General features: G+C 46.4%; 2 pseudogenes; both read right to left on the reverse strand.

Moving 5' to 3' along the window:
* Nucleotides 1–696: 696 nt before the first annotated feature.
* Nucleotides 697–11,852, reverse strand: LOC118832079 (annotated as a pseudogene).
* A 1,443-nt stretch (nucleotides 11,853–13,295) lies between these two features.
* Nucleotides 13,296–14,658, reverse strand: LOC118832080 (annotated as a pseudogene).
* Between the last annotated feature and the right edge of the window lie 3,203 nt (nucleotides 14,659–17,861).

Below are 17,861 nucleotides of genomic sequence, written 5' to 3' on the forward strand. Positions count from 1 at the left end.
TGAGTTCATGCGGTAGATATGCCACAATGGAGATCTACAGTGAGTTCAGGATTAAAGATACAAATGTAGGAGTTATCTGAATAAAAGTGATAATTGAAATAAACTGAATGGCCAAAATAGCCAAGGGACAGAAAGCAAAGTGGACAGATAAGGCCATGGGGAGAAGAACCTTGATTTAGAGGAGAAAAAAGGCTAACAAAGACAGCCCCGAAGTCCAGTTTAATGCAAGGAGGGCAGCTATATCAAGAAGGGCATGTTCATCTATGAAGTACAACATCAAGATCAAGGAAAGGGCAGAGTAAAAACGCCATTGGGTTTGGTGATGAGGTTGCTCATAGCCTTAAAAGCCACTTCAGTAAATACACTGGTGAAAGTCAGACTGTAAAAAGCGCTGAAGAGGATGGGAATAATGAAGCTAAAGCAGCAGTTTGGTGAAGGGCTATGGACAGAACAATAGCTTGAAGGCATATAAAAGCCAGGATTTTTTTTCTTTTTGGATCGGCACTTTTTCAAATGGAAAAACTTAGTGCAATAGAAGGAAGCCGGAGGTGATGAGATCAAGCACTTCGCAATATGGAACAAAAGATGCAGGAAACCTTAAAAAGGCTTTCAGTGGAGGAATAAGAGCTCCAATCAGATGTGTCTGGTCTCCTCATCAGAATGTAAACTCCTTGGGGGAAAAGTCCTATATCTGACTCAAGAACGTGGTACTGGTTCAGTGTTCCTTAAAGCCTGGCTAAATGAGAAAGCAGGATGGGTAAGAGGAGTTGCCATGGCAGAGCGGTTGGTCTGTCTTTCCCGCTCACATCGGATTTCACGCTCGATGGATTCATGGATAGCCAGTTTGCAAGCACGCTGGCAGACTTCTGTTAGGTCAGCCCCAGAGAAACCATCAGTCATCTTGGCCAGGAACTCTAAGTCTACATCCTGCTGAAAGACAGATAGCAAATTCAGTACTCAGTTTATGTTTTTGTAGATATTCATCCATATCTCTAAGGTTGTCAAATTTATGGGCATACAGTTGGGCAAAATAATTCCTAATTATTGTTTTGATTTCCTCTTCATTAGAGGTGACCTCACCCTTTTCATTTTTTATACTGGTAATTTGATTTTCTTCTTTCTTTTTTTTAATCAAATTGGCCAAAGGTTTGTCAATTTTATTGGTTTTTTCATAAAACCAGCTCTTTGTTTTATTTATTAATTCAATAGTTTTCTTGGTTTCAATTTTATTAATCTCTCCTTTGATTTTCAGTATTTCTAATTTGGTATTTAATTGGGGGTTTTCAATTTGCTCTTTTTCTAGCTTTTTCAGCTGTATGCCCAATCATTGATCTCCTCTTTCCCTATTTTATTCATGTAGGCATTTAGGGATATAAAACTTCCCCTAAGAACTGCTTTTGCTGCATCCCATAAGTTTTGGTATGTTGTTTCATTATTGTCATTCTCTTGAATGAAATTATTAATTGTTTCTCTGATTTGTTCTTTGGCCCACTCACTCTTTAGAATTAAATTATTTAGTTTCCAATTAGTTTTTAGCTTATTTTTCCATGGTACTTTATTAAAAATGATTCTTACTGCATCATGATCTGAAAAGGATGCATTGACTACTTCTGCTTTTCTGCACTGGATTGTGAGGTTTTTATGCCCTAGTACATGGTCAATTTTTGAGTATGTGCCATGTACTTTTGAGAAGAAAGTATATTCCTTTTTATCCCCATTCAGTTTTCTCCAAAGGTCTATCATATGTGCCTTTTCTAAAATTCTGTTTACCTCCTTAACTATTTTCTTATTTATTTTGAGGTTAGATTTATCAAGTTCAGAAAGGGGGAGGTTGAGGTCTCCCAATATTATAGTTTTGCTGTCTATTTCTTCCTGTAACTCCCTTAACCTCTCCTCTAAGAATTTGTATGCCTTACCACTTGGTGCATATATGTTAAGCAATGATATTGCTTCATTGTTTATGGTGCCTTTTAGCAGGATATAATATCCTTCCTTATCTCTTTTAATTGAATCTATCTTTACTTTTGCTTTGTCTGAGATTAGGATTGCTACACCTGCTTTTTTTACTTTAGCTGAGGCACAATATATTTTACTCCAGCCTTTTACCTTAACCCTATGCGTATCCCCCTGTTTCAGATGCGTTTCTTGTAAACAGCATATTGTAGGATTATGGTTTTTAATCCATTCTGCTAGCTGCTTCTGCTTTGTGAGAATGTTCATCCCCTGCATGTTCAGGGTTATGATTTCTATCTGTGTCTTTTTCTCCATCCTAATTCCCCCTGTTTATGCTTTTATTTCTCCCTTTCACCTTCTCCTCCTCAACAAAGTTTTGCTTTTGACCGCCACTTTCCTCAGTTACCCTCCCTCTTTATTCCCCTCCCTTATCTTACCAGTTACCCACTTGCTACTTCTCCTCTTCCCTTCTGCCCTCCCCCCTCCCTTTTTCCCCCCTTACCCTCCCACTTCCCGTAGGACAAGTTAGATTTCTAAACTTATCAGAGTATGTTATTCCCTTCTTGAACTAGATCAGATGACAGTAAAGCTCAAATACTGCTCTTCTCCCTCCCTTCTTTCCCTCTACTATAATATGTTTTTTTGCCACTTCCTTTGGTGTAATTTACCCTTTTCTACTACCTCCTTACCACTTCCCTCATAGCCCTCCCTTTATATCTCTTATTTATATTTTATATCTTTACATCAGTTAATTTATACAGGCATTCACAACCTATGTATATCCCTTTCATTTGTCATAATAGTTGTACCATTCACAAGAATGACTTATATATGTATATGTATATATATATATATATATATATATATATACATACATACATACATAAAAACATACATAAGATGATATAATCCCACATAAAGATGTAAACAACCTAACCTTATTGGTTAATGAGGTTTGTGGGGTTTTTCCCCCTGGTTACCTTTTTATGTCTCTCTTGAGTTTTGTATTTGGAGATCAAATTTTCCATTGAGTTCTGGCCTTTTCATCAGGAAGGTCTGGAATTCCCTTATTTCATTGAATGTCCATCGCCTTGCCTGGAAAATTATGCTTAGTTTTGCTGGGTAGTTGATCCTTGGTTGTAGTCCCATCTCCTTTGCCCTTCGGAATATCATATTCCAATTTCTCCTGTCTTTTAATGTGGAAGCTGAGAGATCCTGCGTGATCCTGACTGTAGTTCCACAATATTTGAATTGCTTCTTTTTGTCTGATTGCAGTATTTTCTCCTTGAGTTTATAGCTCTGAAATTTGGCTATAATATTTCTTGGTGTTTTCAGTTTGGGATCTCTTTCAGGGGGTGATCGGTGAATTCTTTCAATGACTATTTTGCCCTCTGGTTCTAGGACCTCTGGGCAGTTGTCTTTGATAATTTCTTCGAAGATACTGTCAAGGCTCCTTTTTTCATCGTGGATTTCCGGTAGACCAATAACTCTCAAATTGTCTCTCCTGGATCTATTTTCCAGGTCAGTTGTTTTGCCAATCAGATATTTCACATTTTTTTCTATTTTTTCATTCTTTACATTTTGTTTTATTACTTCTTGATGCCTCATAGATTCATTAGCTTCCACTTGCTCAAGTCTAATTTTAAATGAGTTAGTGTTTACATTTTGCTTTTGAGCCTCCATTTTCAATTGGTTGATTTCACCTCTCAGGGTGTCATTTTCTCTCTCTAGATTCTGTATCTCTGTAGCCATTTCGCCAATCTTATTCTTTAGGGACTTTTCCATTTTTTCCATGTTTTCTTTTACCTCCCTAATTTGGTTTTTAAAATCCTCCTTTAGCTCTTCCAGCAGTGCTTTTTGGGCTGGAGACCAGTTCATATTAGCTTTTGAGGTATCTGATGTATCTACCATGTCAATGCCGTCCTCCTCCATATCGATATTTTGATCCTGCCTGTCTCCATAAAAAGAATCTATTGTCCTCGGTTTTTTTGTATTCTTCTTCATGTTTGTTGTTTTCCCTTTTCCTGGCGTTACAACGAATTTCTATCTTTGGGCTCTCTGTCCCAGCTTTCTTATTCTGGGGGTTGTGAGTCTAGAATTAAAACCTTCAGTTTCCTGAGGTGTGGGGGAGGGGTCTGGCTCCCTGGCGTCTCACTCCCTGTGGGTGCTCTCCAGCACTTGCTTTTCAGCAATGGTCTCAGCTGTTTGTTGTTTGAGCTGATGTCTGGCACTTCCCCTGGGGGAGCAAGGTTACGTCTGGGCTCCTGGCGTTGACCCCTGCTTCTAGTATTTGTCCTGTGAGGCCCCACTACTCTCTCCTCTGTTTCAGTTCTCTTTTTTTTCCCTGAGGAATTCTCTGGGTGGGGAGGGGAGGGATTAGAGCCGTTTACCTGGCCATTGAGTCTTCCGGAAGTTCAAGAAGCCGAGTTCCTGGGTTTTGCAAGCGTCAGGAGTGGGTGTTTTCACGGCTGGTGGTGTTGCGCTGCCTCTCGTCGCTCCCACAGACTGCCGTCCTGTGTTGGGAGTCTTGGGGATCTCTGCCGGTTCCGGACGCCCAGCTTTCTCCCAGCCCGTCTCTCACGTGGTTTTCCCAGCCGGCCGCTTGCGCCTTGTTCTGGAGCAGCTCTGCACCGAGAACTCTCCGAGCCTGCAGGTTCGTTCCTCCAGCCTTTCAGACTCTCCCGGCTCGGAAATTTGCCCCACGCAGACTGCTCGCGGTTTTTGACTCTCTCAAATCTGCTCAAATTCACTTTTTTATAGGAATCTGACAGACCTTGTGAGAGAGCTCCGGTAAGACACTGCCTTCATGCGGCCATCTTGGGTCCGCCCCCATGAACAGGCAGTTTTCAGAGGAAGAAATTAAAGCTATCTACAGGCATATGGAAAAATGCTCTGGATCACTGCTGATTAGAGAAATGCAAATCAAAACAACTCTTAGATACCACATCTCTCCTGTCAGATTGGCTAAAATAACAAATCAGGAGAATGATAAATGCTAGAAAGGATGTGGGGAAATTGGAACATTGTTACATTGCTGGTGGAGTTGTGAGCTGATCCAGCCATTTTGGAGGGCGGTGTGGAACTATGCCCAAAGGGCTATAGAAATGTTCATACCCTTTGACCCAGCAATACCACTTCTAGGGTGTATCCCAAAGAAATCACGCAAGCGGGAAAAGGACCCATATGTACAAGAATATTTATAGCAGCTCTCTTTGTGGTAGCCAAGAATTGGAAATCAAAGGGATGCCCATCAATTGGGGAATGGCTGAACAAGCTGTGGTATATGAAGGTGATGGAATACTATTGTGCCATAAGAAATGGGGATGATGCAGACTTCATAACAACCTGGAAAAACCTACACGACATAATGCTGAGTGAGCGGAGCAGAGCCAGGAGAACGTTGTGCACAGCCACAGATATATGGATTCTGTGAGGACCAACCCTGACATACTGCGCTTTTCTCAGCAACCTAAGGGACAAGGACAACTCCAGGGGACTCATGATGGAGAATGCTATCTTCATCGAGACAAAGAACTGCGAAGTTTGAATACAGACTGAGGCACACTACATGCTCGCCTTTTCTGCTTCTCTTTTGTTTTTGTTTTTGGTTTTTTTTTTTTTTTTTGGTTCTGTTTCTTCTTTCTCATGATTCATTCCATTGGTCAAAATTCTTCTCCACGACTTGACTAGTGCATAAATTAATTCAAGGCGAAGTTATACATGACAGTTATATGAGACTTCATGCCGTCTTGGGGAGGGAGGGGGGAGGGAGGGGAGAAAAACTGGAACTCAAAACTATGTAGAAACGTGTGTGGTAAACTAAAAATAAATAAAGAAATTTATAAAAAAAAAAAAAGAAAGAAAGAAAAAATTCAGTACTCAGATCTCAAGTCCCAAATAGGTCTTCCTTCCCCTGGTTCACCCTAATTTTCCCTTCTATAATGAACATTCCAGACCCCAAAACCAGAATTCACAAGAGTTACCCAAGGAACACTCCAAACATGGCTTAAATATTTCTTTTGCTAAACAATCTGGGAGAAGAACTACTTCTCACCACAGCAGGCTGCTGTAAGGAAAGAAATGTGGTTGTCAATTTATCACCACAATCTCTCTACTCGCCTTGGCAACAGGTGACTTTCTCAGGTTGGCCTTAAGAATTGCAACACAGGACTTTTCATCAGGTAGGGGTATGTAGATGAGCTGGTCCAAGCGGCCAGGTCGAAGAATTGCAGGGTCAATAATATCAGGGCAGTTGGTGGCACCAATGATGAACACGTTTTTCTTTGTGGACATACCATCCATCTCTGTCAGAATCTGGTTGATGACTCTGTCAGCAGCACCTCCTCCGTCTGCTATGTTGCCACCACAAGCCTTGGCAATTGAATCCAGTTCAAAGAACAGAACACAGGGGGCAGCTTGGTGGGCCTTCACAGAGGAATGACATAGAGAGATATGAACACTTGCATAGGTCCTCACTCCTCCATCCCAAAAGCTCCTTCATTGCCACGTCCAATGGTTTTAGTTAGGCAATGCTGAGATGTGTTTCATAATTCAAAATTCATAATCCAAATACAAGCCACCCAGTCAGTTTGGAAATCCATAGGGTAAGAGGTCTGATCCAATACAGGGCTTACCTTGTCAAATATCTCACGGACATTGGCCTCAGACTTGCCGAACCACATGGTGAGAAGTTCAGGGCCCTTCATGGAGGTGACGTTTGCCTGGCCTTCACTGGCCATAGTTTTGGCCAATAGGGTTTTCCACAGCCTGGGGGCCCATAGAACAGGATTCCCTTGGAAGGTGTCATACCAAACTTGAGGAACTTGTCTGGATGCTCCACAGGGTACTAGATGAAAAAAAACCTTAGAGTCAGCCTTTAATATGAGGAATTGGGAAGAGAGGTGTAATCAGGAAAGCACCTCCCCTTCTGCCAAATCATACACCCAGTTCATTTTAAACCAACAGTCTCCCAGAACCGGAAAAGCCCAGGTTCCATTCCAGGCACCCAAAAGTAGTCTCCTCTGCTACTACAACCCCTGGGCAGTAGGTACTAGAAGCCTTACTCACCATTCAGCACGACTCTGAGGCTTCAAGACCCCCTCACCTGAACAAGATCTTGGAGCGCCCACTTGCTATCCTCCAGACCACCAATGTCCTCTCAGGTCACCTGTGGCACCTCCACAACAGTCTCCTGAAGCGCTGAAGAATTGCTCTGGCTCAGGGCCTTAGTGAAGGAGGAAAAGAGCTGGAGTAAGACTCTGTTAAAGGAACAGAAGAAGAAGGAAAGAAGCAGGAATTATGAAGGGTGCCCGTACCCGGAAGTCATCCATGGTGACAGCCAGGGAGTTCAAGACTTCAGCATCAATGGTCTCCTCCTCCAGGTCAATGAGGTCCATCTTCTTTCGAATGGCCTGCAGTGCTGCCTCTGAACAGAGGGCTGCCAGGTCTCCACCTACATGTCTGTGGGTCCCATTGGCCACGGTAGGTAGAAGTTTAATCTCGTTAGAACCCACCTCCACTCCTGCGGTCCCCTTGCTTCCTCACTGTGCAGAGAAGGCTGGTCACACTCCATGCATACCAGGCCTCCTGGAATCTCTTGCTCATTTCCCTCTCCAGGGTCCCTTCTCAGGACACATGGCACTAACAGATTTACCTTCAGAACTTCAGTTGTTCTATTCTCTAAGTCACAAGTTGCCCGTTACTGCTCAGGGTACAGTTTATACTGCCCAAAGTCAGGGCTCTCAGTGACTGAGGCCTCAACACACATCAATGTTTCCTTTGCCACAGCCTCATTTGGACTGTTACCCACAATGCACACCCAGGTTGTGTTAACTTATTTCAAAGTAACCTCAAAATTGTTTTCCTTCCCATCCAAGTTCATGAATGATCACAGTCCATCTCCCAAAGCTCAGGTCTCTGGCTATACCTCTTCCTCGATAAGCGCCCATTTCAACAAGCTATTAGAGCCCAGAAAACTTTCCCCTCATCCCTGTCAGATTCTATTCCTTCTGTTTATCCCCTAAGGTCTCTTACCTGTTCTAGGTCTACATTATCTGCCAGCTTCATGTTCTTGGTATGGATCTGCAAAATCTCCAAGCGTCCTGTAGTGTCAGGAATTCCAATGTCTACCTCCCTGTGAAATCGACCTGTGGGGATGCATGTACACACACAGCTCAACCCTGGGCGCTGGCCACATGTGCCTGCCCCCTCCCTAATGGAAATGTTGGTAAAAGGAAGGACTCTTACTGTTAAGTAATCTGGGGGAAGGGATAGAGAAGGGAGAAGAAATAGGTGGAGAAAGGGAATGGAACTTCAGGAAAAGCAGTGGCAGGAATCTGTTACTACCCAGCCCAACATGTTATGTCTTATGATCATACATACAATCCTATGATCACATAGAGAACAGCATTCATCAGAAATGTCAGGGGGCCATTACCAAACCATCTAAGAGCTGGGTCAATGCTGTTGGGTCTGTTGGTTGCTGCCATAATGATCACATGTACCCTCTGCTTCAAACCATGCATGAGAGTCAATAGCTGTGACACGATTCGACGTTCTACCTCTCCATGGGTCTGTCAAAGTACAAGGCCCTTGCTCAATATGGGCAAGCTTGTACCCCAATTGCCCTCACTTGGGTCCTCTCTCCCTTAGAGCAGTCCATACCTTCTGTCTCTTGGGAGCAATGGCATCCAGCTCATCAATGAAAATGATGGCTGGGCATTCTTCTCTGCCTCTTCGAAAGCCTTCCGCAGGTTGCTCTCTGACTCACCAGCCAACTTGCTCATAATCTCAGGACCTGAACAGATGCATTGTGCAAACAAAGATGAGGCTGGTTTCTTCTCCACAGGGAGAGGAAACCACAGGGATTGCTCACTACCCCTGCCGGGCTCCGAGAAGCTCTCCAGCCACTTCTGACAGACCCGGACCTGGGCAAACAGCCAAGGCCATGAACGAAAGCCACACTGCTCATTTTTCCCTGCTTTGAAAACGAGATGATGAAGATGCTGCTAAGAAGAGCAAGTTAAAGGAGACAAGCTGGCCAACAATTTTCTGGCCAGAACAATTATGTGAGAATTTCATATGGTACCCCTCCACATCAAGTTACTTTTCCTATGACTGCTCCCTCTGTTCTCAGAGGATGCAGGACCCAAATGAATGATGGAGTATGCATGGCCTCTCTGACCTTACCCAGGCACTTTCAGAGATGCAGCCTCAACTATCCCTGAAGAGCCAATTCAGCATTCCCATATAGCAAGGGCAGATAATGAAATAATTCTAATTGACCTGCCCACCCATTCCCAAACTGTTACTTGTCCCTCTATTTCTTGAACTCTAATAGAAGACAGTTCTAGAGGCAAGGACATATAGAATATAATTAAAAGAGCCCTGTAATGCATGCCTATGACCCATTTACCTCCCCTGGTAGGGTTTGCATTTGAATTAATTCACACCCTTCTAGGGGAGGCAAATGTCATATACCCCCTTTCAGAACCAGTGGTTCTCACCTGTCTCAGACTTAACTAAACTGGGGTGAAGGAGCCAGAGGAAAAACTCTGTGTGTGTGTGTGTGTACACATTGTGTATTGAGAAGACATTAGAAATCAACACAAAGAGTCAGATCCAATACACCTATGAAACAGCTAAGAAACTCACCATTTATCAGAAAGAAAAATGCTCCAGTCTCATTGGCCACAGCTGAGCAATCAGGGTCTTCCCTGTTCCTGGAGGCCCATAGAGCAGGTGCCCCGAGGAGGCTGGGAATAGGCACAAAGTAGATCAAAGAGTTAAGCTAGTACCCATGCTGGTTTTCTTCCCTCCCTCAATTCTCTACCTTCAAGAAGTTTAGCTAAGGCTCTTCATATTGGGGACAGGATGAAAAATTTAAACCTGACAAAAAGAATGAGAATGAGTCCTTAGTAGCACAAGCAACAGTATGACTCACTATTCAGCCCAGAGGAGTAAGTTGTTCACAGTGAAGTCACTGGAAGGGGAGAAAAGACAGGGAAAAGGTATCAAAAATTCTGGGGCATGAGCACCTATATCTCAGGGGTTCAGGAGTTAAGAAACCTCAAAAGCAAGACATAATACTTTGCAAAGTTTTAGTCAGAATTTCCAGAAACTAGAACCAAAAGGTGGCCTGGTCCCCAGACTTCAGGAAGTTGACTAGATCATGAAGAACAAATAACAGATCTTAGAGCTCTCTGAGGATTCAAGTTCCATACTCTCCATCAGTGTCCCATTCTAGTGTTCATTACATCCTGGGTAAATTCTTCCAACCATAAACTCTCTTGTGCCAGGTCCATTAACAACATTCAGAACAAAAGCTGAAAAAGGCTTTGGAGGTCACCTAACTCCTGCATTATCATCAAGGTGAGAAAACTAAGACTCAAAGAGGTAACTTTGACTTGCCCGTTGCCCTAGTGTTTCCTTCTCCATGACATGAGAGAGAAGAGTGACAGCTTAGTACTCCCTCACACACACCACTCACATGCCACGTACAGTCACCAAGTTGTACCTGAATTCATTAGTGAGCTCTCTACCTCATGCAAGAGGTTGTGACGAATATACAGATGAATGAAACACAGTTCCTGTACTCCAGGAGCTTTCCATCTTTCAACCTTTTTCTTATTCAGGCTATATATAAAACTGTAACCTAGATCGATTTTTCCATTCCTGTACTTCTCTTTGATCCTTTTCTCTAAACGCTCTCTAGGCTCTCTACATCCTACAAAGTGACCTGACTTGGATATAGCATTCAAATTAGGAACTTACCTAAAGATTACTTCCTGGCCTCCAGTCATCCCACATCTTCTCAGTAAATATTATGTTAGGTTATTAATTTAAAACATCAGTGCGGAATCAGACTCAGCTTGTAATCTGTACTCCAGGACTCATGCTCTACCTCTACCCAGGCAATCTATCCCAAAGTGTAATCCCTGGGATGCCCCCATTAATTGCATACTCATTTTTACACTCACTTTTCTAATTACCAAATTTATTTCTGTCTTCTGAAAGACTCAGAAAATTAGGCTAGTACCAGAATCGTCCTGTCCTGTGGTGTCAGGAATTCCAATATCTACCTCCCTGTCATATCAATCTGTGGGGATGCATGTATACACACAACTCAACCCCGGGGGCTGGCCACATGTGCCTGCCCCCTCCCTAATGGAAATGTGGGTAAAAGAGAGGACTCCTCTTGTTAAGTGATCTGGGGGAAGGGATCGAGAAGGGAGAAGAAATAGGTGGAGAAAGGGAATGGAATTTCAGGAAAAGCAGTGGCAGGAATCTGTTACTACCCAGCCCAACATGCTATATCTTAAGATCATACATACGATCCTATGATCACATAGAGAAGAGCATTCATCAGAAATGCCAGGGGACCATTACCAAACCATCTAAGAGCTGGGTCAATGCTGTTGGGTCTGTTGGTTGCTGCCATAACAATCACTTGCGCCCTCTGCTTCAAACCATGCATGAGAGTCAATAGCTGTAACACGATTCGATGTTCTACCTCTCCATGGGTCTGTCAAAGCACAAGGCCCTTGCTCAATATGGGCAAGATTGTACCCCAATTGCCCTCACTTGGGTCCTCTCTCCCTTAGAGCAGTCCATACCTTCTGTCTCTTGGGAGCAATGGCATCCAGCTCATCAATGAAAATGATGGCAGGGGCATTCATCTCTGCCTCTTCAAAAGCCTTCCACAGGTTGCTCTCTGACTCACCAGCCAACTTGCTCATAATCTCAGGACCTGAACAGATGCATTGTGCAAACAAAGATGAGGCTGATTTCTTCTCCACAGGGAGAGGAAGCCACAGGGATTGCTCACTACCCCTGCCAGGCTCCGAGAAGCTCTCCAGCCATCTCTGACAGACCCGGACCTGGGAAAGAGCCAAGGCCATTGAGAGACCATTATAATCCCTCTCTCTCCTCTCTTCTCTCCCTTCCCTCCCCCGCACCCCCATTTCCAGGTAGTACTGCGGTTCACAGATACTCTATTTTTAAAATACTTTATTTTTTTTTTCTTAATACTGTCATTCCAAAAAAATACAAAAGAACTACTATAAAAACATTCAGGGGCTCATCAAAATGAGAAAAGCCAAGAAAGCCCCCACCCCAGGTCCTTAGGGTGTAGCCACAGACCAGGCCAGACTCAATAACGCCTTCTCCAGGATTCCCTGCTGTCCAGGATAATATACAGTTGTACAGTGTGGAACAGCAAGGTAGGATATTCTGGGTTCCCCAGACTCCAGGGACAGGACAAGTAGAGCTCCAGAGGCCAGGGAAAGGACCACAGAAGCTTGGAGGTGGAGTGGACTAGGAGTGGAGGGGCCTGACAGGAGCTCTAGATGGGCTGAAGCCCTGGGGCAGGGAGGCCAGGGCATGGCTGCTGTGACCCTGAATTCCCAGAAGGTGGGGAAAGCTCAAAATCCCCTTCCTTTTGGATCAAGGCTAGCAGCACCAAAGAGCTGCCCAGTACAAAAATGTAAAAATCCCTCTCTCCCCAGCCCCTTAGTTAAGCCTAAAGAAAACACATGTGGTACCTATGCGCATTCCCCTTCTGTCCATCCCCTCTTCCCCCAGCCTGCAGGCCCAGTTGGGCATGGGGAAGGTGTGGCTGTCAAAGGAGGGAAAGTGTTTGAGGCATGTGTGGTGAAGCGGTGCTGCCTCCCAGTCCCCCCTTTCCCACAGGCAGCTCAGCAAACTCCACCCGCGGTAAACACAAAGTGCCTGGTGCTCAGTGGCCCTCCCCACCCCCCTCCCCAATCCCAGAGTATGTGTGCACAAATCTGTGGGAAGGTATGTGTTTGTACATAGCCGAGTACACGTGAATAGTAATCCTTCCCCTCCTCCGTCCCGCGTGGTGATGGTCCGGGGTAAGAGTGTCCTGTTTGTGCTCCTCTCCTCGTCCTACATTTGGCCGGAGAGGGGGCGAGAAAGGAGGGCAGGAAGGACCTCAGCAGCGGGTAGGGGAACGACGTGCTATTTACAGGCCTGGATAGGAAACCTCTACAGATCAGATCGCTAAGTAACAGTCAAGTCACTCTCCAGCCATGGGGAGCAATAAAACTGGATTCAAAGCGTGGGACAAAAACAGCGACCCCTGGCCCTGGGGGCCTCCCTCCCTCCATCCCTCCCTCCCCCCACCCTCCCTTCTCACCCTAGACAGCACAGCCAGGCAGGGGCGGTAACGACTTGGGGAAAACAAAAGTGGCTTTTTTGCATTTTAGGAAAAGGGTGCCCGCTGGGCGGTAGGGCTGGCTGGATCGCCTTTCTGGCTGCGGGAGCCTGGGGCCGGAGGGCGGTATTGCTGTGGAGCCCGGGAGCCGGCCCTGAGGCTGGGCCTAGGAGCAAGGCAGGTGCTGTTTTAAGATTTGTCGTGTCTGCGGATCTGTCCTGTCCGGGAAGCGCACTTTGAACTCCACTACGAGGTCGCCCGGTTGGGTGGGAACCTCAGGGAAGGGCAGCCCCTCCCCGCCTAGTCTCTTCACCGTGCCCGGCTTGATGACGTCATTGCAGGGTAGGGGGATAACTCGGCCATCGGCCATCGATGGTGGGAATGTTGACTGTGCAGCCACACAGCGCCTGGGGAGGAGGAGAGAGAATGAAGGCGAGATGGAGAGGAGGGGCGACAGAAAGAAGGGGGGTACTGATTTCTATGGGAATGGCATCTTCTACAGCTTTTCTGCTTTGGGAAAGGGAATCAGATAGGGGAAAGGTGGGCTGGGGGTGGGGTGGTTATAGACACTAGCCGTCAGGGAATTGGGGGATTTAGGGAGAACCTCGTACCCCCGACCGTCCCACACCATCCTCTGGCTCGGGAGTCCGGACGAGGTCCCACCCTACGTCCTTGAGGCTGATTAGGGCACTGTAGACCACGTTGGTCCCGTCTCGTCGGAAGTGGGCATGCGGCTTATCCTTAAGTACAAAGACTATGTCACCGGGGTTGTTGTCGGGCGTGGCGTCGCCCTCTTTGGGGAAGGTGATCTCGGTGCCCTCTTTCCAGCCCGGCTTGATGACGATGCGCAGGATCTTGTCCTCTGTACGAACGTCGGTCCGTCCATCCGGGTTGAGTGATCTTCATGCGCTTAGTGGAGCCGTGGTAGACCTCTTCGAGGGACACGCGCAGCTCGTGCACGACAGGGGGATCCTGCACCTTTCTCCGGGGGTGCAGGGACTCGTGCGGTCGTCTGGTTCCTCCACTCAGCCAGTTGAAACCAAAGCGGCCGAAGGCGCCAAACGGGTCATCGTCTTCGTCTACATCCATGTCGTCCGGGTCCAAGCCGTTGAAGGGCCGCGTGGTACCACTGCTGGTGAAGAAGATGTCGAAGGGGTTGGAGCCACCGAAGAAGGAGGCGAACGTGGCGTGGGGGTCGGCATGGTAGGTGTAGTGGAAGGAGCCCCCTGAACCTCCAGAGCTGCCACCACCGGTCTTCAGGCCTGAGTAGGGAGGGGACGGAGTGGAGGGGAGGTAAGGACAGAAAAACACCTTCCAGTCCAGGCTCTGGCCCTCTCACCCCATCCCCACCCCTTCAACATTTCCCTAGGAAGGGAGAGCTCCTAGGAGCTACCTGATACTGTTGGCTCTCTGGATAGTTTATCCTCCTCCTTCTCTCGAAAAAGACTACTGGGGAAGTTGGCAGCTCTCTGCTTTGTGTGGAAGGAGCCAGTATATCTGCTTTTGAGAATAACAAAAATGCCTCCCATCTCTACAGCAGGTCCTTACACACTCATTAGTCTGATCCACCTGAGGATCCCAGAGCTGAAATGATTTTCCTAAAGTAACCCAGCAAGTAAGCATAGGATTAAAACCTAGTTCTCCTGACACCTATATGATGCTCTGTGCACTGCATTAACCCTCGTGCCCTTCAAACAGCCCAGGGTCCTTCCTTCAAAGTGGCTGAGCGATGGAACCTGAGAGGCTGAGTGTTGTTTGCCTCTGATTCATACACTGAGAATTAGGAAAACGAACTCTTAGATCCTTGCTTCCTCCCTAAGAGAAGAGGACATTCATTGGCCACGAAGTGGATGAGTGGGTGAAGGTGGCAATAAAGAAGCCCAGAAATGTCCTTGTAATCCTCCAGGGTTGCTGGGGAATTTTCTAATCCTTTCCTTCCCCACTCCCAACTGCAACCAAGGGTTGGCAAGGTGGCTAGCTAGTTCTGGTGCGACCCAAGGGAGATCACATGGGGGACACTTTTTAGTAGCTGATATTTGGAGTATTTAATTTTTTTTAGTAAAAGATTTTTTTAATGTCAGAAAATTCCACTCTCCACAGCAGCTAGGTATTTATTTTGTGATAAGTAGTATGTGTTACAGTTACAGTGGAGGCTCAAAGCTTCTGGTGAACAGTAACACCAAAGGGGAAGCAATTTTCAAACACTACCTAGGGCACACAAATGCTTCTAGCAGCTCTATGCCCACCCCACCCCCTCCCCAACAGTGGGAGCCAGATTGAGATAAGATTGGTGAGGAAGACCAGCCCTCCTCCCTCTCTGGTCCCTATGGGGGAAGCCTCTGGGCCCAGAGGAAGAAACAAGATGAATATATTCATGAGCATAGCAAGAAGGAATCCTTTTTCTGGAGGTTTCCAAATGCTGCCCATGGCCCCATACCAAGTGCCTAAATGGCAAAATGGCATCATTAGACCTAACTGGGAAGTCCAAGCCTGGCTATCCCCCTTCCTGGAATTTCACTTCTCACATTGGCTTCAGAGTGGTAGAGAGTCAATTTTCTTTGGAGTTTTTCACCTGGAGTTCCCAGCAGGCTTACTGCTCCCTTCTCACCCTCATCTCCTCCCATCCCCCCCTTCTGCAAGGCAGAGCCCAAATTAGCCTGTTACTTCCCTGGCAAAGGCTTGAGGGTCATGAGGACAGGTTTAGGTTTCATTTTTCGGGGAGGAATCAAGGTTGGGGGCTCTTGGATCAAGGTAGTGAAGGTTTCAAACCCCAGCCCTCCTCCCCCACAGGATTCCCAATAGGACCCCCTCACCCAGCAGACTGGGGAGAGGCTGTCCTCAGCCATTCACAGCTCACAGCTCCTGGTCTGTCTGCACAATAGGCTTCTTGTGGGGGTGGCTGTGGAGGAGGCAGCCTTGAATGGCTGCCTGAAATACTACCAGCCTCTGGCACTCTGGAAGACTTGGGTATGTGGTATTCACTGTCTTAGTCCAGCACCTCCCCCCACTCCTTGAAGGAGAGTCAGCATATCCAAAGAGGATAGGTATGGGTGAAAAAAGGTAGAGAGCAAAGAGAAAAGTCCATAGAGTTTTCCATAGTCACTGTCTCTCTAGGAACAATGACTTCTGCCTGTAACCTTGATCCCTGGTATGGTATGAGCCTTAGGGACCCATGAGTCAAACTTGACAACCATAGGGGAGAGGTGGGAGGCCCCCTCCCCCTTCCCTTCCTACCCAGGGCAGCTGAACTTTGGCCTAGGTCAGGACCCCAGAGTAGATGTAATTCTCAGGCTTGGCCACATGGTGGTTCATGGATTGTACTGCACAACACTCTTGAGTCCCGCCAGAAACCAGATTAAAATGTAATTGGAAAATATTTAACAAAATAAATAAAAAATACAATAAGAGATAGATAATATTTCATTTTAAGACAGTCAGTTTGTGCCGTGCAGGGCCGGGGACCCTTATGTGTGGATTAGCAGCCCTGTTTCTATTGGAGTTTGACACCTCTATTGTACCCTAACTTGCTCTGGTATTCCTGGGAGCTTTTTGGATATTCTGGGAGACTCCTGGTGATTCAGAGAGAAGTGGTGAGTCTAGGAAGGGAGTGTCCAAAGAACTGGGAGAAGGAGGCAGGCAAGGGGAAAGGGGAGGGCAGAGAAAGGAAAGGAAGGTTCCTCTTGGGGAGAGTAGCCCTAGGCTCTACTTGAGATAGTGTTGTCTTCATATAGCCTAACAAGGGCCTGTTGCTGGCACTGTGGGGCCCTGAAAAGGAGGGCCACAATTAGCAGCTACATCATGCATGTGGGATTTGCTAAGAGGTACTGCCAGGACCACTCTTCCTTCAGCTTTATTTGGGTCTTTCCTGCTCCCTGATATAAACCTGCTGTCCTGCACTTGGCCACCCCATGCCCTGAAGGCATGAAGCCAGTGATAATCTCTACCTCCCCAAGACAGCAGCAGGGGTGTTCTGGAATTGTTGAGTAGATAGACACTCCCTGAGAGCACCATCCTTTAATTTAGAAAAGAAAAATGTGGTTAGTTCTGGCTGCCACACTCCAGCCCTGGTCCTAGCAGTGACTCTGAGCTCCTATTGGACCCTGGCAGGCATGAAGGCAGGCAGATTGCTTCCCTCGGGATCTCAGGTGCCCTTGGTCCCTGGGTTTGCTGGATACTGGGCTTGAGCCCATATCTTTCACTCTTCCCTTGGCCCTGGTCTGTTTATATAGCCTTCAGAGGCTAAAACTCCATGCTGATGAATACAAATGTTATGTGCCTTTCCCCATTTTCCCATCCAGTGGGGCAGCACAGACTTCAGGGATGGCCAAATAAGGCTGGGAGGAGAGGTGCTTTCAAGACTGGCAGAAGAATCCCAAGGCCCAGGCATCATAGTGGCTATATCCTATGTCTTACCTCTGTGCCTGTGTTATGTGTGGCCTTAAATTGTGATGACTTGTCAAATGATGGTGCTGAGTAGAGAGTTTAGGGGGCCTAGGGTAAAGGAAATGGGTCCTAGAGGCCTAGAATATTGAGAGGAGTAGCTGGTTTCCTTTGCTATTAGAGAGTCTTAGCCCCAGCCAGTCAACGCCAGGGTGGAAAAGGGGTCAGGCTCAGGGAAGCAATGAGGCAACCTTCCTCCGACCCTTTCCTTAGCATCAGCACCCGAATGGCAATGTCTCTGCCCTGCTGCTAAGAAGCTGGGAAGGAACTGGGTTACATAGTTCTCTGCGGT

The sequence above is a fragment of the Trichosurus vulpecula genome, chromosome 9 (genome assembly GCF_011100635.1).
Source record: "Trichosurus vulpecula isolate mTriVul1 chromosome 9, mTriVul1.pri, whole genome shotgun sequence".
In the NCBI taxonomy this organism is placed as follows: Eukaryota; Metazoa; Chordata; class Mammalia; order Diprotodontia; family Phalangeridae; genus Trichosurus; species Trichosurus vulpecula.